The sequence below is a fragment of the Capra hircus genome, chromosome 29, assembly GCF_001704415.2.
Source record: "Capra hircus breed San Clemente chromosome 29, ASM170441v1, whole genome shotgun sequence".
NCBI lineage: Eukaryota > Metazoa > Chordata > Mammalia > Artiodactyla > Bovidae > Capra > Capra hircus.
In genome coordinates this window covers 11481219-11507472 of record NC_030836.1, presented here as the reverse complement: position 1 = coordinate 11507472, position 26254 = coordinate 11481219, and the positions used below count along the sequence as shown (strand labels likewise).

Genomic DNA, 26254 nt, shown 5'->3' with positions numbered 1-26254 from the left:
TCATTCCTCCAATCCTTCCAACAATTTCTAAGCATGTTAATACCCTAAAATTACATCCCTTTCTGCTTAAAATACGTAAGGTGCTGTCGGTTTTCCTGACTGACTGAATATTCCATAAAAATCTGTTAAACAATTAAGCGAAAAAAACAACCAACTCAATGGGCAGTAACATCCCTACTTGCAGTTGTAGAACTGAGGCTGTGTGTGCTGTGCGCAGCCGCTCAGTCATGTCCGACTCTTTGTGACCCCAGGGACTGCAGCCCACCAGGCTCCTCTGTCCATGGGATTCTCCAGGCAAGGATACTGGAGTGGGTTGCCATGCCCTCCTCTAGGGGATCTTCCCGACCCAGGGTTCGGACCCAGGTCTCCCACATTGCAGGCAGATTCTTTACCAGCTGAGTCACCAGGGAAGCCCTGGTGGAAGTAGAATTGAGGCTACTAGAGGTGAAATTACTTAGAATCACACGCAATTATTAAACACCAGAGCTGAGAGTTGAGCTCTAGACTGTCTAATGCGAAGGTGCTTTTGCTTTTTCCATTCAGATGCTGCCCTCAATAAGTATAACATACCATGTTGCTGCAAAATCTTACCTCAGAGGTTAAGAGCTGTTGTTTTCACTGTTCCTCCTGCTAGTGACTACTGTGGCTAGAAAGTTCCCTATAAATTGGAAGGGTACATTAATTCCCAAGGCAAGCTTTCTATTAAATATATATGAGAGCCAGTAGGATACCCTGTTAAAAATGTACATTGTATTTGCATTATTAGTGCAGATACTAGGTGTGTGGCACACAGGAGAAGCTTGGAAAGTATTGATTGAATGAATAAATGAAAGTTCATTGATTTTCCTTAGCCAGAAGTTCCTTTGCAAATTGTATGCTCTGGTGCTGCTTGGGTCATAAACCACTTGTGGGCTGATAATTCCATTAACCTTACTGCCTGGATCCCTCCCCACTGTTTAGCCAGGAAACAATATCTCCAAGGCTGTTGATTTTCCTTGAGCAACCTCAGCTGTCAAGAGCATTGTTAATTCTGAGGCAGATAGACACAAGAATCTATCCCTACCATTCCAAATGAAAGATCCAAATGAAAGACTGAGGCCCTGTAAACTGTTAACTCACTCCTGCTGAAATGCAGTCGAAAAGAGCACTGCACTGAGAACTGAACAGATCTGGATTCTCATATTGACTCCTACCACTTACTAGACCTGAAACCTTGGGCAAGATGTTCCTGTGACCTCTGCTTTCTCGCTGATGTAACGGCAGTAGTGATATCTCTTGAGCTACTGGAAGGAAGAACCATTACAGACAGAAGGCCTGGCACAGTATCTGGCACAGTACCTGTCCTGCAATGAGGACTCAGTGGGCAAACATAGCGTTGCCATCATCAGTACCAAGGAAGTGTCTTTTGGCATACAGCCAGTCATCTTGCAGCCTGGTCCACGTTAGTCCACAAGACCCTCCAGTCCCAAACAGGCAGCAGTGATATGAAGGAACACTTAAAGACATTTTTCATACTTACAGCTGTACTACCTAGGGAGGTTATATAATTGCAAAGAACTGTGTATCTGTATATTGTAACTTTTGCAGGTTTCATGGTGGCTGGTGACTCTGGGTGGGGGAAAAGTGGGAACGGCTGGCACAGAGTGGGTGGAGCAGAGTCATCACACCTCACCTTCCTTTAAATATGAGATCCAAGATTAAACTCACTAGAAGATTCTGGGGGTGGACAGGTAGAATTGGGTGCCTTTTACATGCCTAAAGGTAGTAGTTAAAACTGTAGGAGAGAATAAGGTCATGGATAGTTTTGGATTAGATGAAGGAAGACCAAAGCACACATGACCTCAGAAAACTTACTGCAGCCAGTTTCGAACCAGGTGCTTGGCACACAGCTCATTCTCAATGAATACTTGTTGCATTAGTAAATAATCAGATTGGAAAATATATCAATCTTCCTTAAAATGCCTGTATCCCTCACTTCTTGTATGGTTTAGACTCATTTTGAAAAGCTGAGAATGTGTATTTCCTGAATATTTCGTCTCTCAGTTTGAGAAAGTCTTCTGAAAGCCTATTAATCAGCACTGATATATATTTCTTATCGTACCAAGATCTGGCAGGCGCCATAAGTTTTCCCATCCTACTTACATAGCCTAAGATCCAACTAGATTTTGAGGACAGAAAACATGTGTGTTTTTGATTGCTTATCTTTTTTTTTTAAACAAACTGGAAATTGCTCAATGTCCAGCAAGGTTTTTGGCCACCAGTTCAGTTCAGTTCAGTAGCACAGTCGTGTCTGACTCTTTGTGACCCCATGGACTGCAGCACGCCAGGCTTCCCTGTCCATCACCAACTCCTGGAGTTTACTCAAACTCATGTTCATTGAGTCGGTGGTGCCATCCAACCATCTCATCCTCCATTGTCCCCTTATCCTCCCACCTTCAATCTTTCCCAGCATCAGGGTCTTTTCCAGTGAGTCACTTCTTTGTAACACGTAGCCAAAGTATTGGAGTTTCAGCTTCAGCATCAGTCCTTCCAATGAATATTCAGGACTGATTTCCTTTAGGATGGACTGGTTGGCTCTCCTTGTGGTCCAAGGGACTCTCAAGAGTCTTCTCCAACACCACAGTTCAAAAGCATCAATTCTTCGGCACTCAGCTTTCTTTATAGTCCAATTCTCACATCCATACATGACTACTGGAAAAACCATAGCTTTGACTATATGGACTTTTGTTGGCAAAGTAATGTCTCTGCTTTTTAATATGCTGTCTAGATTGGTCATAGCTTTTCTTCCAAGGAACAAGCGTCTTTTAATTTCATGGCTGCAGTCATCATCTGCAGTGATTTTGGAGCCCTCAAAAATAAAGTCTATCACTGTTTCCACTGTTTCCCCATCGATTTGCCATGAAGTCATGGGACTAGATGCCATGATCTTAGTTTTCTGAATGTTGAGTTTTAAGCCAACTTTTTCACTCTCTTCTTTCACTTTCATCAAGAGACTGTTTAGTTCTCGCTTTCTGCCATGAGGCTGGTATCATCTGCATATCTGAGGTTATTGATATTTCTGCCAGCAATCTTGATTCCAGCTTGTGCTTCATCCAGTCCAGTATCTCTCATGATGTACTCTGCATATAAGTTAAATAAACAGGTGGACAATATACAGCCTTGACGTACTCCTTTCCCAATTTGGAACCAATCTGTTGTCCCATGTCCAGTTCTAACTGTTACTTCCTGACCTGCAGACATATTTCTCAGGAGGCAGGTCGGGTGGTCTGGTATTCCCATCTCTTTCAGAATTTTCCACAGTTTGTTGTGATCCACACAGTCAAAGGCTTTGGCATAGTCAATAAAGCAGAAGTAGATGTTTTTCTGGAACTCTTTTGCTTTTTCTATGATCCAGCAGATGTTGGCAATTTGATCTCTGGTTCCTCTGCTTTTTCTAAATCCAGCTTGAACATCTGGAAGTTCACAGTTCATGTACTGTTGAAGCCAGACTTTGAGAATTTTAAGCATTACTTTGCTATTGTGTGAGATGAGTGCAATTGTGTGGTAGTTTGAGCATTCTTTGGCCACCAAGCTCTCAATAAATAGGGACTTGCTGCTAAGTCACTTCAGTTGTGTCCGACTCTGTGAGACTCCATAGACAGAAGCCCAGCAGGCTCCCCCATCTCTGGGATTCCCCAGGCAAGAACACTGGAGTGGGTTGCTATTTCCTTCTCCAATGCATGAAAGTGAAAAGTGAAAGTAAAGTCAGTCATGTCCGACTCTTAGCAACACCATGGACTGCAGCCCACAAGGCTCCTCCACCCATGGGATTTTCCAGGCAAGAGTACTGGAGTGGGGTGCCATTGCCTTCTCCGAAATAGGGACTTAGTGCTTGATTAATCAACTAGTTTTTAAAGTATCATCAGAGAAGGAAGGAATTCTTTGGAACCTTTGAAGTGTTGAAAAATAAAATGTGTGCACATAAATGATGCTCAGCTTGGAGAATCAAAGACTTAAGGAACCAGAAGAAGGGCATGGAACTACTGGTAAAAGTACAACCAGGGTGAGAGGGAGAATCTTGCATGGAAGAGGCCAGCAGACTCAGCTCTAAGAGAGAAGTGATGGGCTCCCCTTCATTCCTCAACTGGTGCTCTATTACTTTCTTATGTCAAAGCACTGTGCTAGGTAGATAAAACAATATATAATGGACAGTACCCAGTCTGCCAGATTCTGCGGTGCAGGAAGAAAACAAGGATACAGGTACAGCATAGCACACAGCTTGAAGCAAGTGAGGGCACAAAATGGGGGTACGCTTGTTAAAGATTAGACTAGCTCTTGGTGATTTGTCCCTGCCAAGGGTGACCTGAAGGATGAGACACATATCATGATTTGGGGGTTAAAGAAGCCTGAAGAAAGAGCGATCAGAAAGAATTCCAAGACTGAACAGCTTACCATTTTATCTTTTATAATGTATGTGTCATTTAAACTATAATACATAGTCAAACCCCCTTGTGTCTTAGATAAAAGAAACCCAGACCTGGTGCGTCTTTGTTCAGCCATTAGGTACCCTGCCTGAAAGAAAATGAATATTCTCTATTACTCTTTTGCCAGTTCTCTGGGTGTTTTTTAGAGAATGAAGAGTGCATTGCCATAGAAACATGTGATGGAGTTCTCTTGTAGATGTGTAGATCTTAGTCGTGAAAAAGACAAGGAAGGGCCATACACAAGGGTGCGTATGCTGGCAGACAAGTCAAGGACAAGATTTTTCTCAGGCCAGTTTCGAACCTGGTGCTTGGCACACAGCACATTCTCAATGAATATTTGTTGCATTAGTAAATAATCAGATTGGAAAGTATAATCAATTTTCCTTAAAATGCTTGTGTCCCTCACTTCTTGTATGGTTCAGACTCATTATGAAAAGCTGAGAATGTGTATTTCCTGAATATTTCGTCTCTCAGTTTGACAAAGTCTTCTGAAAGCCTATTAATCAGCACTGATATATATTTCTTATCGTACCAAGATCTGGTATGATTTTATTCCTTCTCCAACCACATCTTAACACAATAATCTCATTCTAGCCTCATTTACCTTATATTTAGTAACCTTCTTCCAAATCCAGACATACATAAACAGGAACTGGCCTGGGCAACCTGGGATGTAGGGTCACCTTTATATTATAATTTCATTTGCATATCCAATGCATGAAAGTGAAAAGCGAAAGTGAAGTGATGTATCATTAAAGCTGCATGTATTTATGAGAATAAATAAAGTGAATAAAATATAAACAAAACAAAGGAGATTATTTTTTTCAAGATTTCTTAAAATAAGCTTTTGTCTTTTTTCCTAAAGATTAGATAACCTTTTCTCAGAGCATCCAGTGAATTTTCAAGGGCATTTCCCCCTCATTTGCCCTTTGAAATGGAATTACTGCCATTTAAAGGTGTTATGCAAACTGTCATACCTACACGTACTATAGTCATCTAAGTGTCTGACATTCAGGCTGACGTACATTGCTGGAGGGTGGTGGACGAGGAGCTGGCATAATTCACTTGTAAACAGAATTCTATTTTTATTTCTGTCAGACCTGAGGTTTGGATTGAATTTTAGTTTCCTAGTCCCCAGGAGCATATCTATGCGATCTTTACAAATAATTGTCCCAAATATGAAGTTGATCCATATGACCACACGGCAGTGTGGTCCAAAAATACAACCAACTTGTCCAAAATCTGTAGGGTCTATGCTGGAGAAATTAGTGCTGTTTTCACCAGAAGTAGCTAACTTCCTTCTAGCTGGTCTTGGGTCTGTTAAACAGGTGCAGAAATTTAAAGAAAGAGAGGGGAAGCATGGCCCCTTGCCTCCTACTCACTTTACAATCTCCTAAAGAAATGAACTGAACAAAAAAATGGAATGATGAAGCTTAAACTGAAGTCCATGGACGAAGAAGGGAAGAGATTTAAGTGGACAGCACTGGCCCCATCTGGCATCACAGATGTGGTGGACATTGAAGCTGGGTAGAATTTTCATAGAAAGAGAGGAAGGCCTTTTGACTCACGCATAGAGACACTTGATTATTATTAATAATTTGTACTGTGCTTTTACTTTTTTCATATCCTGTGCTAGATTCTGAATATACAGAAAGAAAAATAATAAAAGACTACACTAAAGGTTCTATTTCTGAATACTCAGTACTTACTATTGGAGACCATGATGGTTTTGGAATACATATTCCTTTCATTTGTGGTTTAGTATCAGGAAGTATATCTATACCACAGAAGGAAGCAAACTCCTTTGTGCTCTCTTACATGCCTATACTCATGAAATCCTCAATTTGTGTTGTCATAGATGAAGAAATTTCATTTAAAAAAATCAGCAAATTCATCTGGTCTGTGAAAGATTCTTTAGAGGATATCATGCATGTTTTTACAAATTCATCTCATTGGCTTGCTCCTGAGTGGGTAATTAATTATTTAAGAATTCTGAGGGACAGATGGATTCCTTTCTATTGTTAACACGTATATTTCCAAAAATTGATTTGAGAAAAAAGTTGACAATAGAAGCAAATTAATATTTCCAAAAACAGTATGCTACTGAGGAGTGATTTAATTAAAATCTTCTCCTTAATACCATTAAAAGGAGGCAGATTTTGTCTTGCCTGTTTCAGTTCAATGTGGATCAAAGGCAAGAGCGTTGACTACATCACCTGCCAAGCCCCCTTCTATCTTTCTAGTCCATACTTTTTAGAAGTGCAATTTCTATTGATATAAAATAAGCACTTGCAAAGGACCAAAAGAGTGTTCAGAAGGCTGTCACAAGAAAGCTGATGAAGGACTCCTCAAAAGTTTTGTAAATTTACATGCAAAAATTCGGGTCCGATAACCATAATTTAGTTAAAACTTTTTTTAAAAAAAGGAAATGCTTTTCTTCATATTTTATCTCTATGACAACTAAATAGGTTTGGAACAGTGCTATCTTATACTAATTAAGGACATGGTCTCACAACATGGCCTTCTATGAAGATTAAATGCAAATGTGTGAATTACCTAGTTTCAATTAGGCTGCAGCATTCCTGGCTTGCAGTTGTGAGCAAACACAGTTTTGCATAAAGAACATGAACTGAAAATTGTTTCTTAAGAATTAGATAAAACTAAGGGAAATGAAAAGGAGCCCACTGCTTGTATCACACACATTGATGTAGAACCTGGAGGTCTGTATCCACTCATGTATCTTTCCATCCTTCTGTCCGACATCACTGAGCCCCTCCTGTAAGCCAGGCAATGGGAGGACAAATAAAAATTTCTGTCCTTACTAATGAGCTCCCTCTGGTGATGGCGACCCACGTAAACATGATAATTACGAAACATGCCCAGAGCATCTGGATTATAACGAGATGAAACCCACTGGTGGCAGGGTTGGGGGGCGGGGGTGGGTGGGGAGACAGAATAATGTCCTCTGGGAAGATACAAACAACCTAATGCTTATTTGTTTATATTTTATTTATTATCTATATCCCTACCCATTTTCCATCTCATATTATTTTGATGGAATTGTTTCACCTGTGAATATGACAGTGTGTATCTCTAAAAGATAAGGACCTGTTTTTAATATTGCCACAATATCATTATCACATCTAAAATATTACCAATAACATCACCAAATATCCAGTTGGTATTTATATTTTCAACTGTCTCATAAATGTCATGAATTTTTTCTTTAGTTTGTTTGAATCTGGGTCCAATATGTTTCCTGATAACAATTAGTTGATTCATCTTTTAAGTGCTTTTCCTACATTTTTTTTCTCCTTGTTACTTATTTGTTGAGAAGTCTGACTTTTAAAGGATGAGTGGGAGGGATGTTCAAGAAAGAGGGGATATATGGTCTACTTAAAACTGATTCGCATTGTTGTGCAGCAGAAGCTAACACAACATTGTAATGTGATTACCCTCCAATGTAAAAAATATATATATCTGATGATAAACCATAAAGGAAAAGAATATTAAAAAAGAATGTATATATGTATAACCAAATCACTTTGCTGTACAACAGGAATTAACATTGTAAATCGGACTGTACATCAATATAAAATTGAAAGGAAGCCACGAGGGAAGCCCAATAATAAAAAAATAAATAAGAAAAAAGATAAAAAGAAACAAAAAAACTAAACAACAAAAAAAGGATGAGTGGGGTTAAGATAAAGGAGAAGGGATTAGGGAAAGCAGTTTAGAAAAATGAGTTGCTAGGAACAAAAAATACTACAAAGACATTGAGGTTTTCCTTAAACACAAACTCTGTGATCATTTTTATTTAAGGAATACTGCTCAGTATACACTATCTCCTTTGAATATTCATTGGAAGGACTGATGCTGAAGCTGAAGCTACAGTATGTTGGCCACCAAATGCAAACAGCTGACTCACTGGAAAAGTCCCTGATGCTGGGAAAGATTGAGGGCAGGAGAAGAGGGCGTCAGAGGATGACATGGCTGGATGGCATCACTGATTCACTGAACATGAGTTTGAGCAAACTCCAGGAGATAGTGAAGGACAGGGAAGCCTGGCGTGCTGCAGTCCATGGGGTCACAAAGAGTTGGACATGATTGGGCAGCTGTGTGACTGAATGACAAACACTGTCTCCTTACAATGCCCTTCTCCATGTGGCTAGTAAATTCCTATATCACCTTCAAGGCTCAGCTCCAGAAATTATTCTCAATCTCTGAATCTCACACTGTCTCCACCCTCCCTAAAAGGATGTATTCCCTGGTATCTATCAATTAACCATGTTAGATGCTGGGCGGGAAAAGATAAATGAAACGAAACCCCTGCCCTCAAGAAACTCACTGGGGTATATTTTTGGCAAGAAAGACAGTGATGCCACACTCTGGCCTCTAAATGTACATTTCCCTGTATAATTCAGTCATAGCAAGTACGTGCTCATTGCTGCGTAAGGCCAAAGCTTGAAAGCAGTCAGAAAAAGTTAGATTTGCTACAAAATCATTAATAAATAGTCTTGCTCTTTCAGTTTTGATTTAAAGATAAAAAGCATGACTTTGTCGATAGGGTAAATGTGCTTTATTGCTTTTTCTAAGGTTCCTATCTTATGCAAAGGTTGTAAGAAGACTAATACTGGAAGATTAGATAATCAAATTGTAATGAGTTTAGCTGGTTCTCTATGCTCACATTTCTACTTTTTATATAGCTGTTGAAGCAACCGAAGCAAACAATATAAAAATGTATTACCCAATCATAATTTCAAATGATGCTCTTGACGATGGAAAGCCCAGAGCACTCTTTCATTCACTTCAGGGCTGTCAATATTTCCCTGGGTTTGCACATTTTGGCCTTTACAAGTAACAATATATATGAGTTCATATTCACCATGCCAGCACCTTATACAGTGTCTTGCATTTAATGGACAGGAATGGAGGACACTGGGCTTTCCTGCCACTTGGTAGCTGTGTGATCAAGTCTTATATTCTCCTCTCCTCCCAGAGCGAGTTATGAGAGGTAAAGGAGATAGTGTGTGCAAGGTGGCAATAAATACATGAGAGCTTTAGTTTATCATTTGTTAAATAAATCAATGAAAAAATTGAATATTTTGTCCTGTCCTTCATTTCTGTCCTATTCAAATTCCTGGCCAATCTCTCCAGACAACCTCAAATAATATCTCCTTTATCACTGTTTTAAAAATTATACAGGGCTATCTTAAACATTTTAGCACATAATTATACATTGTTTCTGTGTCTGACTGTTATTCTCCTCCATTGTAGCCACAAGCTTTTAAAAAATAAGATGGGTCTTACATAGAAGTGATGTCAAAATATTTAACACCTAACCCTTTAGTTAATCTTTAGCTAATCAATTAGCTCTTTAGCTACTGAATCAAGGCCTGGGAAAGGAATTGGAGTTGGGAGTAGTTTAAAGCAGCTGGGAGGGGGAAAAGCTATTTACAAAGAAGAATATAAGCATTTCAACGATTTAAGAACAAGGAGTTTGGTGTGTAGTCTGAATGTCAATACTGGTCTCCTTGACACCTCTCTGGCATCCCCTATTTGTTAGAAACTCAAAACACTTACTAATGAGGTGAGATATTTAGCCCAGAAACAGTTTACCTTGCTATTTCTCTACCTGCATAAGGAAAACTCAAAACTAAACAAAGAAGAGGTTGTCTGGTTTGTGCTATGAGAAGTAAAGTCGTGTCATGGGATAATGGCACCTTTTCATTTTGGGATGATGTATGTGCTTACACAATGGAGTATTACTCAGCCGTGAAAAAGAATACATTTGAATCAGTTCTAATGAGGTTGATGAAACTGGAGCCTACTATATAGAGTGAAGTAAGCCAGAAAGAAAAACACCCATACAGTATAATAACGCATATATATAGAATTTAGAAAGATGGTAATGATAACCCTGTATGCGAGATGGCAAGAGAGACACAGATGTATAGAACAGTCTTTTGGACTCTGTGGGAGAGGGCGAGGATGGGATGATATGGGAGAATGGCATTGAAACATGTATATTATCATATGTGAAACAAAATCGCCAGTCCAGGTTTGATGCATGATACAGGGTGCTTGGGGCTGGTGCATTGGGATGACCCTGAGGGATGGGATGGGGAGGAAGGTGGGAGGGGCAGTTCAGGATGGGGAACACATGTACACCCATGGTGGATTCATGTCAATGTATGGCAAAAACCAATACAATATTGTAAAGTAATTAGCCTCCAATTAAAATAAATAAATTTATATTAAAAAATAAATAAAAATCAACATTAGCCATTACCCTTCCACTATTTTTAGTTTCTTCTTGCTCTGCACCAAACAGCTGTCTTTTAAAGAAGAAACCAGTGCCCTGGGGAGCATTTCCTACATGATCACTGCTGCCTGCCTTCACTCAAGCATGTTTTCTGAGTAAGTCTCTGGTTCCCCACTCACACAGCTGGGCTGTGACCAGCGCCACGCTTGGCTTCATGTTTCCTGAACAGATTTGCTGCACCAGAAGCAAATGGCAAGAGAAAATAAACTTTGATTCCTTTTGCTGCCGTTACTGACTGTTCTTTGGAAAGAAGCTAGAGGAATGAGTATCTAGGACCATGCTCACTAGGTAGGTGGGTTGACAGCATTTCACAACCTTCATGATGTAAAGAGAGAATGTTTGCTGATTGCATTTAGACGCCAGAAAGTTGTGAACAGTATGAGCACACTTCCTATAGAAAGTAAGCAATAGTCTTGTCACTCCTGTGCTGCAAAGCTGAAACACAGTCCAAAACCTGGCTAACTAAAGCTGGAGTCAGGAGTTTCGGTAAAGACTGCTACCAAGCCCACCTAGTACAACCTTATATACAGGAAGCATTTCACTTCTTCAATGGAAACAAAAAGCGAGTATTGCCTAAGGCTGAAGAACTAAAGAAAGAATACATTATATAAACTATGAATAACACAGACACTAAAATTTAACCTCATTTTGCTATGGAGCACTGATATTTTGCTAACAAATATTTTAGTCTATTTCATTCTCAGTGAGATAATATACTACACAGTTAGCAAATAAGCGCATCTACCCTTATTTGTTTTATACCTTTGTTTTGTTTTTGTCTTATACAATTTTTTAGCATCAGAAATTTCATGATATCAAAATCTAAATAAATCTGAGGCACTGAGTGAGCCAAACTTCTTGAAAAGGTCTCACAAAAGCAAAAAAAGGAGAAAAAAAAAGATGACAATGGTATTATCTAGCTGTAAAGTTCTATAATTTTGAAACAGGACAAATTTTAAGGTTCATGTTGAATTGACTTCAAATCTGTACACACGTTGTAAAAAATAATGATATGACTGTGGCTCTGCTTAAAACCCAACTGTTATCATCCAATAACAACAGGTTTTGGTGAAACTGATACATCAGGTTCTCTATCAATTATACCACTGGTCAAATTGCTTCTAGCTGGCAACTTCTGAAATTGTGGCAATGTGAAGATCAACAGAGAGTTAACCAATTACCTGGTTAGCTTTTGTGACTCCAGAAAGCTTCTTCCTCTGCCTCAAAGCCCTTGCCTGTTTCTTATTTTTTGGTAACCCCCTACTCATCATGTCACTATTTAAAGGGATGCACCACCATATGCTTGGCCTTCTTCCCATTCTGCACTACACTAATTCTAGTGGACGTCTGTACACCGTGCGCTGTACAAATCACAAGTTGAAGACCAAGTATCATTCCCCCATCACCATGATCCCCTGTTTTCTGGTTGTTTTTTTTTTTTCTTTTGACCACACTGCATGGCTTATAGGATCTTAGTTCCCCAAGCAGGGATTTAACCTGGGCCCCCACAGTGAAAGTGGAGAGTCCTAACCACTGGGCCACCAGGGAATTCCTCACTATCCCTTGCTAACAGTAAACAGCTGCCAGACTTTGTTTTGGGACTTGTCAGGTCATAGGGAGTCTGCCTTTATCCTGTTTAAGCTTCACAATGGGCTGGTGATTTGGCTTTATGTTCATGGGTAAGCCAGTCCATTCAAAGTGAACTTTAGGGACCATTCTCAGGCTCACTTTCTGCTGGGTATGACTAAGAAAACAAGCTGTCCAGGAGCCCCTGGCAACCATTCCGGAACCATGAGGGCAGTTAGAGTTAGGATACAGCTAACCTCAATACAGACAGCATGTCAAAACCCAAAGAAACAGATTTCTTGACAGCTCTGTGAGCCATAGGATCAGACCTCTGAGGCTGTTTTTACTGCTATACTTTTGGGTTACAATCATCAATACATTTCCTTTACCGATCAAGCCAGTTTGAGTCATGGTGCCTGTTTCTTGCAATAGAAAGCAACCTCAACTGCTCTTGTTATGGCGCAGTAGGGGTCACACTGTGTTACAACTCTGGGCTCGCGTGCCCACTCCTCTTGGATTATAAACACAGTGAGTCCAAGGATTATGACTGTTCCTTTTTGTAATCTCAGCAACTAGCAGAACATCTGGCAGTGATCTATGCATACTAACTGATTAATAACTGATCAATAAACAAGCAAACAAGTATGTAACGCAAGCTAATCCAGGTTATTTCAGCCAAAAAACACCCCTTTCAGAGTATTTTATACTTTAAAAAATGTGACCGGAGTCCTCCTACTGAGTTAGACATCCAAGGCATATTTATAACCATTTTCTATTCTAATTCAGTTCCCTGAGAGTGCTTTTTCTCCTTTTTCCTCCTAATTACATAAATAATACATGCTCATTACCAAAGTTCAAATGATACATAAAGCATAAAAAATAAAGTAAAAAATAATGGGATTACCATCACCCAAGGCATACTCTATTAAGAGTTTTTAATTCAGAGGTTAAATGACAAATTTTGTTTTGTCCTGTTTCTCTTTGTCAAATGTGACACAGATATTAGTCATCAGAGAATCATAAGTTTAACTTCTGTATTTTCAGATTAGGGGAACATGTGATGTAGGCATACTATGTGCTGAGTTTTTACTGTACTAGATGCTTTCATGTGGATGAGGAAATAGCGGTTTCTGTTTTTGTTTTCATTTTTGTTTTCCCAACAGCCGTGCTTTATAGCTAAGGAAAGTAAGGTTGCCAGATTTGGTAGTAGAAAATATGTCCCAGGTTTGGGATGGGCATATACACACTGCTATATTTAAAATGGATAAGCGACAAGGACCTACTGTAGAGCACAAGGAACTCCACTCAGTGTTATGTGGCAGCCGGGATGGGAGGGGAATTCAGGGGAGAATGGGTACATGTATATGCATGGCTGAGTCCTTTCCCTGGTTACTTGGAACTATCACAACATTCAGCTATATCCCAAAACAACAACAACAAAAAGGTTTTGATATTTTTTTAATGGGGGGGCACCCAAAATTAGCACTGAACTCTCAGAGCAACTACAGTTTCAAATGGTATATGGACAAATGGCAGTTTTAATCCAGCTGACCCTAATATCACCTTCCAAAGTCAGTCTATGCCTCTGAACTAGAAAAAAAGACCAATGTCTAGCCTTGATGGATCATGTTGCAGTCAATTCCAAAATGGAACTTGAAAGGCTTTTAGTCTGAGATCTCCATAGCTTTGACCACTTTCTTGTTCAAGTGACTTCTTTTGGTTTAATGGGGAAAGGTCAAAAGCAAAAATGAAAGCCCCACAAAACCAACCCACTGGAGTTTTAGCTTCACTACTCTGAAGTACAGGTAAACATTCTTCAGTGCAATGTAGGACTGTTTCTAACATTCCGGGGGCCCAACCAAGGTAAGAATACAAGTAGAGTATGGCAGAAACCAACACAACATTGTAAAGCAATTACCCTCCAATTAAAAACAAGTAAATTTTTAAATAAATTTTAAAAAAAGCAAAAAACAAGTCGAAGACCCCGGACCTGGGCCAGCCCCTTTTCTTTTCCATAGTTCCTTCCTGCACCACCCAAGGCCTTTTGTGCGGACATGTGGCTGTCCCAAACCCAGGGATGATCAACAAAATACCACTCCCGGGCCTCACGCCTGACCCCATGCCAGCAGCAAATGCACAGATTTCCTCACACCCAGGGGTGGGCTCACAGTATGACCCTTGGTAATGGGCTCAGGACAGTTTAGGGAAGAAATTCTGGGATCCTATTTCCCCGAATATGGGCTAGAAAGCAAGCTCCAGATAAGCCCAGCCTCTTGCATCAGAGACTCCTCTCAAGTCAGGGGAATGCTGTCCAGGTCAAAGGACAATATTAATTCAGAGTAACTTTTAGATCTTATCTTGAATTTCTTAGGTATTTGAACTTCTAAAATTCCATGCCTTTTAATACTAAATTTTATGCTTTGGTGAGAACTGTAAAGATGGCTCAGGAAAATATGACTTTGATTATTTAGCACAGACCAAAAATGAGAGTAACAAAAGTCTCCAACTTCATTTTTTATACCCCCTGAATTCAGACAGAGGTTAAACACATGGGGAGAAAAGAGTCAAGGCAGTTATAGGGCCAAGATTCCAAAACGGAGTCATGTAGCACTAGGCAAATCCTACTGAATCTTCCTACCAAGGTGGTTACAGTATAGATTCTAGAAGCAGACATGTGTGAGTTCAAATTCTAAGTGCTGCCGTAAGACAATTATTTTTTTAACTAATTTTTTTTAAATTGAAGGATACTTGCTTTACAGAATTTTGTTGTTTTCTGTCAAACCTCAACATAAATCAGCCATAGGTATACATATATCCCCTCCCTTTTGAACCTCCATCCCTATCCCAACTCTCCAGATTGACACAGAGCCCCTGTTTGAGTTTCCTGAGCCACAGCAAATTCCCACTGGCTATTTTACATATGGTAATGTAAATTTCCATGTTGCTCTCTCCATAAATCTCACCCTTTCCTCCCCTCTCCCCGTGTCCGTAAGTTTGTTCTCTATGTCTGTTTCTCCACTGCTATAAGCCAATTTAAACTAGTATTTAAATAAACTTTTCTCTAATCTCATTTCCTAATTCGATATTGAGAAGCAAGATAGTACCTATTCAGTAGAGTCATGATGTGGAGTAAATGAGAAAAAGCAGGTAAAACCCACAGCACAGTGTCTGGCGTAATAAATGATATCTACTATTATAATTAGTAGTTTAATGCAATGTCTTTAAATGCAATGTCAGGGTCAGAATTATGGCCTACTCATTGTTTGGTAAATAACGTAGAAGGCTATGATATATTATCTGGCATCAGCTTACCGCCATGTTCCACATTTGAAATCAATTTGAATAAGTATGTAAAGACATTAGATATCATTCTAAGAATTAGTGAAATGTGAACTGAAAGGTAATAATTATGTTTACTAGGTTTCCAAAATAAAACAAAAAAAAATCATCTGACAGAAGTATCTTGCTAACAAGAAAATTTTTATAATCTTCCTTTTTAATGTGCATATTTCTTTCAAAATCAATATCAAAATGAACTTATATATTTCACAAAATTTGACATCTAACCATAATGACTACCTCTCACTGGGTCCTCTTTGTATCAAACAGTATACTGTTGGTAACATGTACACATCATCTTTCTGGCATCATCTTCCTAACCTCCCTGACCCCATTTTACAGATAAGGAGAGTAAGGCGGCGACCACGGCGACACAAAGCCCCTGCCCCTTCCATTTGCTAGCTGCTGAAGCCAGGTCTCAGAACAGCTCCTGTAAACTTCTCCCCTTTCTATCCTCTACAACCTTTCTCAGAAATCACGTGTCGTGTAGGCAAAATGTTCATACCTCTTTGGCTTTTAACCCTTTTTTAAGAGACAAGTTTTTTGGTGTGTATGTGCTTTCTCAGAAGGTTCTTGTTATAGTTCATATTCGTCTTCCTGTAAATTTAATTGAGAATAACTCATGCTAAATTTTCTTTTGTTGCTATTAAAGGAGCTGATTCCTGGTGGGTGGAGATGAAAAAATCACCACCAAATGAGAAGAAACTCAGTTTATGGAAATTAGTTCATTGGCTTATTTCTCCATAAAACCACACTGAATCAAAACCCAGATACTGCTGCAAAATAAACCAGGGGCTCTGGCAGGAGATTTTTAAAAATACAGTACAGTAAAATTCAAGGTACAATATATTACAAAGGTACTTTACAGCCATGTTCTTGACATTAAGATGCATTAACACTTTAAGGAACATTCAGCTATGTGTCCCGATCCTTACAAAGCATAGTGTGCGGATCAAACCATCAAATACAGATATTGGTTTATACCTGCAATGATTTGCTGAATTTCCTATCTTGATCATTACTGCCGTACCCCGGAGGTTTTGAACTGAACATAAGACAAAAAAACATTTTACAGACCCCTTGTGGGGCAGCCGTTTGTAAATCAGAAACCAAGTCTCAGGTTACACACCCCTAAGTGCAAACCACAATACATCACTCCTCTGCTCTTTGAGCAGAACTTATTCAGAGAAATGGAAAATATGGAAAAGCTATTTATGGACAAAAGAAGTATGCTTGGAAAATGTGTTCCTGAAAAAAAAGATACATTCCATATTCCAGATTTGCCAAGTTTTGGGTTTTGGTGCAATCAGAAAGTGTGCTAGGAATGGAGAAACAACTTTATCTGAAGTACAGTGGCACTGGTGACCAAAATATTTATCAGGAAAAAGCAAAGAGCATGCTGAGGGGGAGGATGCATACTTTTTATCAAGGCGATGCTAAAACGAGTTGCTTTCCTTAAGGATAAAGAGGACGTTCTTTTCAGATCTACAGATTCCACATCTAAAGAGAAAGTGCAATTATGCATAAAGTAAATGCTTTGGACAGACAAACCGTTATGGGTCCAGAAGACAGTAGCTCCTTGCCAGTGAAATAAAGCAAATGTCAACAAGCCAGACACACTTGAAACATTCAGAAAAATGTCTTGCTATTCCTTTCCATACATAATATGCCATATGACACCACAGTTAAATCTGCTACTGCAAAAAAAAAAAAAATAGTACATCAAGCTGTGGTTTCCATGAGATTTGGACAGAGGCAAACAACACGGCAGAAAGGAGTCCGCGTTGGTACAGTTCTCCCTTCTTTCCTTCTGAGGAAGAAATGACTTCCTACAGCTAGCTGACCAGGAGTTAGTGCTCAGACCCTGCCCGGAGCCAGGATCTGGAGTGTACCCAGATGCGGACCAAAACGCAGCTTCAGGTAATTATTAACAGGAATAGGAAACTAGAGAAAACAGTCCCAAGTTACGCAAACACAACAGTCCTGCTTTCTGCATTTGTCTGTCCTGCGGGTGGGTTGTACAGCTCTTTCCATAACGATCCAGTCTGTTTTTTCCCCTCCTTCTCCCACATCACCAACAGGCATGCCAAATGCAAATCTGCTCACATTCTGATCCCATTCCGGCAAAAACACAGGGACTACCACCATACTGAGTTTCACAATAATCTCCACAATGACAATTATTCACAGCCCCTCAGTTCTGTTCACACAAAAGATTGCAATTTCAATCTTGCCTTGCATAGGTTCAGCTCTATCGGAGCTGGTTACCAGGCAAACTGTCTGTTTTAAGAATCACCGACTGCTGGGGAGGGTAAGCTGGCGGGGGTAGGGATGGACAAACCGCCCTGTACATACCTCCTTTTGGCAGCTAGGCAAAACAATTTCGTGACAAAGAGACTTGTTCTTTTCAAAGCTCACCCAACAAATGAAACTGACAGAATGAAACCTGAGAAACTTTAGCAACCAAAGAAAGCAGCCTTCCAAGGATCAAGGTGAATAATTGATTTGTCGGCTTTTGTTTCATCTTTTAAGCTATTTTGCTCATTAAACAGAACTGTGGAATTTGTCAGAAGCCCAAACACTGACACACACTTCTGACAGCAAGTGCATATTTCAAACTACAGATTCATTTGCCAAGCTTATTCAACAACGATTAGCTGCAAAGCCGAGGAACTTACCGAGCACAAAATTATTGGAACAAAGCAGGGAGGAGGCAGGAGGCACCAAAGGCAGCTTCTCCGTCTCGTTGGTGCCAGGTTCTCCTGTCTGCTGTCCAGTTCACACTTGCCTTTATAACTAAGACTCCGGCAGAACTCACTAGCGAAACCTGATGAATTATAAAACAGCCCCTCCTAGACTCTCATATTTTACATCACAGGGGGTGACCACGCAGCATCCTCTCTCCCTGGGTACATACATTTCCTTGTAACTCATCCTGATAAATATATCAGCCTTGGAAGCAGTGACAGTAATTGGTGTTTGGGATGTACCAGCATGAACCAATAAGATGCTTTCCCACCATCCGCACCGCACCCCCATCCTCCACTCGAGTTCCCCCACACCTAGTTAAGGTGGATCCACCCAACCCAGTGGGGGTAGGCAACCACGGCAAAATGTGGAGGAAAGCCCGTGAGTCTCTGATGCCTACACGACAAGGCATAGTACTCAGGTTCAATTCTCATAACAGTTCTGTAAAGACCAGCATTCATATCTGCACAGCCCATCACAGCACACCAAACACTTTGCTCTCCCTGAGAGAAGGGCTTTGCAGAACCCCTCAGCAACAAGGAGAGTTCAGGAGTGCCACAGTGTAAATGAGCCAACAGAGAAGTTAAGTGACTCTGTCCAGTGCTCCTAGAAATGGATGCTGTAAGAGGCCCTAGAGGTTCGGGAGTTCAGGCTGCCCGCTGATGAGGAGTCCGTAAGGAAGAGAGAGAGAGTGACTTGCGCGGGCCACACAGTTTCCAAGTACAATTCCAGCCTGACCCCAAACCCAGGTCTTCTGATGTCAAAACAGTGTCTTTCTATCCTACCGTGCTACCTCTAGAGCAAAGAAGCCCTGAAAACGGGGAGAAGGGCAGTAATCAGAAACAGTCCCATTGATTGGCCAAAAATCATTAACAGGCAGGCCGCACGGAGGAGCAGTATCTGAGCTGTTTCCTCACTGACAAGGTCAGTATAACCTCTCTAGGTTCACTGAGTATCAACACCAGAAATCATGTTTTTGATAATAATAGCTATTATCGAGCACTTCTCATATGCCAGGCAGTTAGTTTCAGTGCTCAGGCTCATTTAATCTTTAGTTAATCTTCAAAACATTTCTGTGAGGTGGGTATTATCAGGAACGACATATTTCAGGTGAAAAAAAACTGAGATTCAGAGAGGTTAACACATCTGAGTAGGATACCAGCTGCTAAGTGACAGGGCTGGAATCGACTCTAGGCAACCTGGTTCCAGAGCCCATGCTCTTAAACGTATCCTCCCATCCCAAGTAGTGTTTCACATTCAACTGTAGGGGCAGACGGGCATGCAAGCAGGCTTACTTACTATGGCCTTTAGCAGAAATTACAGAAAGAGCATAGGTTTAGGGACCCAAGAGCCTTATTCTTAAACCCTAGCTTTGTCACTGATTTATATCATCATGGGTTGCTTTATCTGTAAAAATGCTAATGTTTACCTTGCATGATTAAATACATCAAGAAAATATAGTGCCTGAAAAAAATAAACAAAAAACAAACAAACAAACAAAACAATCAAAAAGAAGAAAATGCAGTGCCTGGTTATAATGCATACTCCCCAAATTACTGGCTATTATTCTTACCACACTTCTTGTTGGAAAATGGATTTCTGTCTCATTTCTCTCTAAACCGTCTTTTCCCATGTAAACTATTTTCCAAGGAGTATTCTGGTAAGAGGGCTTCTGTGATACCTCAGAAGGTAAAGAATCCGCTTCCAATGCAGGACATTTGGGTTAAATCCCTGGATCAGGAAGATCCTGTGAGAAGAGAATGACTACCCACTCCAGTGTTCTTGCCTGAAGAATCTCATGGACAGAGGATCCTGGCAGGCTACAGTCCATGGGGTCGCAAAGAGTCGGACACAACTGAACAACTAAGCGCGCACACACACACACATATTCTGTTAAGACTGTGAATCTGCCAGCCTGTGAAAAAGTGGAAACGACACCAGACAGATCTATCACTCAGACTGAAGAGTGTCCCGAGGAATATGGGGGCTTTCTGCCTGAGTGGCAGCCCTGGGGCCCTGTTCTGGGCTACCTGTTCATCTCCCTGGCTTCTCTTCCACTTCACTTCCGCCATTAGTCAGATGAACTCACCAGCCCAGGAAAGCACACGTAACAGCACACTGGATATCCACAGTGAGACCACCTTGGCTCCCTTTACCCACTTCAAACAAGCACCTGCCGCATAACAACAGAGGAATTTTGCACACGGCTCTACGTCTACTGCCATTAGGTCAAGCCATGCCAAGCAATAGAACGGTACTGTCGCTAAAGTTCCACTGCAAACTCCTGTCCTAACTTAGTGTAAGCCACAATTTGGTCACCTGCCAGGTCCCAACCTTTGTGAGCTTATCCATATAAGAGATTACTATCTCCAAGGCATGCAATCAACGTTCCCTGAGGGACATCAGTGTTAGCCCTCTGTGGGACAAGGGGATGCTATAATCTTCCAGGCTATTCAGGTATAAATATGAGAGATTTCCTTAGCTCTGTGTTTCTAAAGAGTGTCTGAGTAGCCAACTTAATTTACTAATGTATGCACCATTGTCTCTGTTTTATCCTCTAAGCATATTACTAGAGGATATGGAATACAAGTAGATGAGGTGCCCACTCTTCTCATGACCATAATACTGGACACTGTAGGATCAGAGGTATGCAACATAATCAGGAGCTCAGGGAAGAGGGACCTGAATTTCTAAACAGGTATAAACACCATGTGTAGTAAAGAATAAATGGTAACTATGATTATAAGTTAAAGGGTTACTTCAAATATTATTATGTGGGAAGACTCTTGAGAATCCCTTGGACTGAAAGCAGAACAAACCAGTCAATCCTAGAAGAAATCAACCTTAAACATGCATTGGAAGGACTGATATTGAAGCTGAAGCTCCAATACTCTGGCCACCTGATGCCAAGAGCCAACTCATTGGTACAGACCTGATGCTGGGAAAGATTGAAGGCAGGAGGAGAAGGGGTAACAGAGGATGAGATGGTTGGATGGCATCACCCACTCGATGGACAGGAGTTTGAGCAAGTTCTGGGAGATGGTGAAGGTCAGGGAAGCCTGGAGTGCTGCAGTCCATGGGGTCGCAAAGAGCTGGACGCAACTGAGCGGCTGAACAACAACAACAATCTACGTATGGCCTGATACAGCTTGCTCTACTCTAAATCTTTCCATTATTTTCAGCTTCTGGTCTACCATGATCCCCCCAAATCCCATCTAGAACCATTCTCCCCCTGCTGCCTGGCTATTCAACCATTATGACACATCCATGAAAAATCACTAGAGATGAGTTTTCATACAGTTTTTAAATTATAGCACATTGTTCTTTCCCTTGTCAGTTCAGTCGCTCAGTCGTGTCCGACTCTTTGCAACCCCATGAACCGCAGCATGCCAGGCCTCCCTGTCTATCACTAACTCCCAGAGTTTACCCAAACTCATGTCCATTGAGCTGGTGATGCCATCTAACCATCTCATCCTCTGTCATCCCCTTCTCCTCCTGCCTTCAATCTTTCCCAACACCAGGGTCTTTTCAAATGAGTCAGCTCTTTGCATCAGGTGGCCAAAACCTCGTAACACATATTCTATCATAATCCACCCCATGCCACCAATTTCTCCCAGACATAATGAACTGTATGGTGCCTGTAAGCTGTGTCAGTACTTGTGCATATCAGTGACGATGCTATTTATTGACACATTATGTGCTGGTGACGGGTTAAACTTTACTTGCATCTCTCATTCAACCTCATAACATTTTGAAGTGAGCTGTACTATTATCTCTAATTTGTAGATGAGGACTTGGTGATTGGAGAGGTTACATGACTTGATAATAAATGGCACAGTCAGAATAATGGCTGAAGTCTAAAACTGCAGAATCCGCTCTCTTAGCTATTATATCCACTGCTTCTAAGAGACTGAGAGAACACAGAACATGAAATAGAAGTGTCTGTTTCCAGTGTTTTTACATCTTCATATCCCGTTCTCTCCTTAACTTACTTCACTCCAGTTTCACCTTCACCATTCCACCAGAGATGCTTTTATTAAGGTAAATAATGACACGCTCACCAACAGAAGCAATGGCCAGAGTTTACTTGATGTCTTCACAGCCCTTTGACACCGTGACTCATATCTTCCTTGAGTCAACCACTTTTTAAACTTGGTTCCTGAGACCCCCATGGTTTCCCTCCCACCTCCTTAATCCATCCTTCTCAGTCTCCTCTGTTGAGTCCGTCTCCACTTCCTGATCTTTCAAGTTTCTTGTGTCCCAGGGCTCATCATTAATCTCTCTTGGTGCACTCACTCCCTAGGCCACAACTTCCAGTATTGAGGCTTAAGTAATGCCATCGCTGGATTAAAAACTACCACATGTAGATCTCTAGGCCTGGTCTGTGCCCTGAATGCTAGACTTTCATATCCAGTGCATCCCACATCAGAGCATCTCCACTTGACTAATAGGCTTTCATATTCAAAGTGCCCAAAACTAAACCTGTGGGTCACACCCCCTCCCATATTTACTATACTCCTAATGTGTACCATTTTTTAAGATGGCAGAATCATTCACCAAGTTGCTCTGGTCAAAAATCCGGGAGTCATTCTTAGTTCTTTTAAAATAAATCTTTAGCATCTTTTCATGTGTTTGTTAGATGCTCAACATCACTCATTATTAGAGAAATGCAAATCAAAACCACAATGAGGTACCACTTCACACCAGTCAGAATGGCTGCGATCCAAAAATCTGCAAGCAATAAATGCTGGAGAGGGTGTGGAGAAAAGGGAACCCTCCTACACTGTTGGTGGGAATGCAAACTAGTACAGCCACTATGCAGAACAGTGTGGAGATTCCTTAAAAAATTGCAAATAGAACTACCTTATGACCCAGCAATCCCACTGCTGGGCATACACACCGAAGAAACCAGAATTGAAAGAGACACATGTACCCCAATGTTCATCGCAGCACTGTTTATAATAGCCAGGACATGGAAACAACCTAGATGTCCATCAGCAGATGAATGGATAAGAAAGCTGTGGTACATATACACAATGGAGTATTACTCAGCCGTAAAAAAGAATTCATTTGAATCAGTTCTGATGAGATGGATGAAACTGGAGCCGATTATACAGAGTGAAGTAAGCCAGAAAGAAAAACACCAATACAGTATACTAACACATATATATGGAATTTAGAAAGATGGCAATGACGACCCTGTATGCAAGACAGCAAAAGAGACACAGATGTGTATAACGGACTTTTGGACTCAGAGGGAGAGGGAGAGGGTGGGATGATTTGGGAGAATGGCATTCTAACATGTATACTATCATGTAAGAATCAAATCGCCAGTCTATGTCTGACGCAGGATACAGCATGCTTGGGGCTGGTGCGTGGGGATGACCCAGAGAGATGTTATGGGGAGGGAGGTGGGAGGGGGGTTCATGTTTGGGAATGCATGTAAGAATTAAAGATTTCAAAATTTAAAAAAATAAAAAAAATAAATTCAAAAAAATAAAATAAAATAAATCTTTATATCCCACATCTTATTCATCAGCAAATGCTGTTAATTCTGTGTTCAAAATATATCCCAGATCTTTTCTTCATCCTTACTTCTGCTCTGTAGCCTTCACCACTATTATCTCTCCCATGGATCTATGCCATTACCTCCTAATTGTTTGTTTTGCTTTGACTATGGCCTTGCTACAAATCATTGTCTACACAGCAAGTAGACTCTCCTAAAACAAAATTCAGACTCCAGCACTCCCGATTCAGCTCCCTTCTGTGGCTCCCCTTTCAACTAGGATGATAAATTTCTTAAAAAAAAAAAAAAAAAATCCTTACGGCCCCTAGTACTTTACTATATCTTTAATGTATTCAGCCTCTCCTGAATGACTCTGACAAACAACAGTTCTATGAGTTTGGTTTGTGGTATGGGTTAACTTGTATTCCCCACCACAAACTCATAGGTTGAAGTCTTAACTCCCCACCCTGCACCCAATACCTCAGAATGTGACCTTATTTGTAAACAGAATTGTCTCAGATGTAATTAGTTAAGAAGTCAAACTGGAATAGGAGGGCTCCCTCATCCAATGGGACTTACTGGTATCCTTATAAAAGGGAGAGACCCACTTCCTAGAGTAATGGAAATAAACAAAAGTAAACAAGTGGGACCTGATTAAACTTAAAAGCTTTTGCACAGCAAAGAAAACTATAAGCAAGGTGAAAAGACAACCCTCAGAATGAGAGAAAATAATAGCAAATGAAACAACTGACAAAGGATTAATTTTCAAAATATACAAGCAACTGATACAACTCAATACCAGAAAAACAAACAACCCAATCAAAATGTGGGGAAAAGACCTAAACAGACATTTCTCCAAAAAAGACATACAGATGGCTAACAAACACATGAAAAGATGCTCAACATTGCTCGTTATTAGAAAAATGCAAATTAAAACTACAATGAGATATCACCTTACACCAGTCAGAATGGCCATCATCAAAAAGTCTACAAACAATAAATGCTAGAGAGAGTATAGAGAAAAGGGAATACTCTTGCACTGTTAGTGGGAGTGTAAATTGATACAGCCACTATGGAAGATGGTATGGAGATTCCTTTAAAAACTAGGAATAAAACCACCATATGACCCAGCAATTCCACTCTTAGGCATATACCCTGAGGAAACTGGGGTTGAGAAAGACACATGTGTCCCATTGTTCACTGCAGCACTATTTACAATAGCTAGGGCATGGAAGCAACATAGATGTCCATCAACAGATGAATGGATAAAGAAGTTGTGGTACATATACATAATGGAATACTACTCAGCCATAAAAAGGAATGCATTTGAGTCAGTCCTAATGAGGAATGAACCTATTGAACCTAGTCCTAATAAACCTAGAACCTATTATACAGAATGAAGTGAGTCAGAAAGAGAAAGATAAACATCATATTCTAATGCACATATATGGATCTAGAAAAATGATTCTGAAGAATTTATTTATAGGGCAGCAATGGAGAGACAGACATGGAGAACAGATTTACGGATATGGGGAGAGGAGAGGAGAGGTGAGATGTATGGAAAGAGTAACATGGAAACTTACATTACCACATGTAAAATAGAGAGCCAACGGGAATTTGCTGTGTGGCTCAGGAAACTCAAACAGGGGCTCTGTGTCAGCCTAGAGGGGTGGGAAGGGGAGGGAGACGGGAGGGAGGTTAAAAAGAAAGGGTATATATATATACCTGTGGCTGATTCATGTTGAGGTTTGACAGAAAACAACAAAATTCTGTAAAGCAATTATCCTTCAATAAAAAATTTTTTTAAATGGGGGAACTGGGACACAGATAGGCAAAGAGGAAAAATGGAGGCCAAAAGACTAGAACTACCAGAAGCTAGGAGACAGCTCTGACAGTAGCATGCAGTGATTTTTCATCAAGCTAAAATGACCTTCCTTATTATGAGATTATATCTTTTCTACTCTGTTTTTTCTTATTGTTTTTTCTATTAAGTTGTCTTTTTATTTCTGGCTTCCCTGATAGCTCAGTTGGTAAAGAATCCACCTGTAATGCGGGAGACCCCAGTTTGATTCCTGGGTGGGGAAGGTCCCCTGGAGAAGGGATAGGCTACCCACTCCAGTATTCTTGGGCTTCCCTTTTGGCTCAGCTGGTAAAGAATCTGCCTGCAATGCGGGAGAGCTGGGTTCGATCGCTGGGTTGGGAAGATCCCCTGGAGAAGGGAAAGGCTATCCACTCCAGTATTCTGGCCTGGAGAACTCCATGGACAGTCCATGGGTGGCAAAGAGTCGGACACAACTGAGCGACTTT

The 26254-nt window shown here is 40.6% G+C and overlaps 1 protein-coding gene across 23 annotated transcripts in view; it reads right to left on the bottom strand.

Annotated features, from left to right (window-relative positions):
• The window catches only part of DLG2 (discs large MAGUK scaffold protein 2), a 2364981-nt gene that overhangs the window by 212590 nt on the left and 2126137 nt on the right, over positions 1 to 26254 (bottom strand). Inside the window, exon 1 of one of the 23 annotated variants that reach the window (XM_018042834.1) lies at positions 18372 to 18526. The exons of the other annotated variants lie outside the window; for them this stretch is intronic. The gene's annotated coding sequence lies outside the window, so the exon portion shown is untranslated. Of the gene's footprint in view, positions 1 to 18371; positions 18527 to 26254 lie in introns of those variants that run through there. 23 annotated transcript variants of the gene reach the window in all.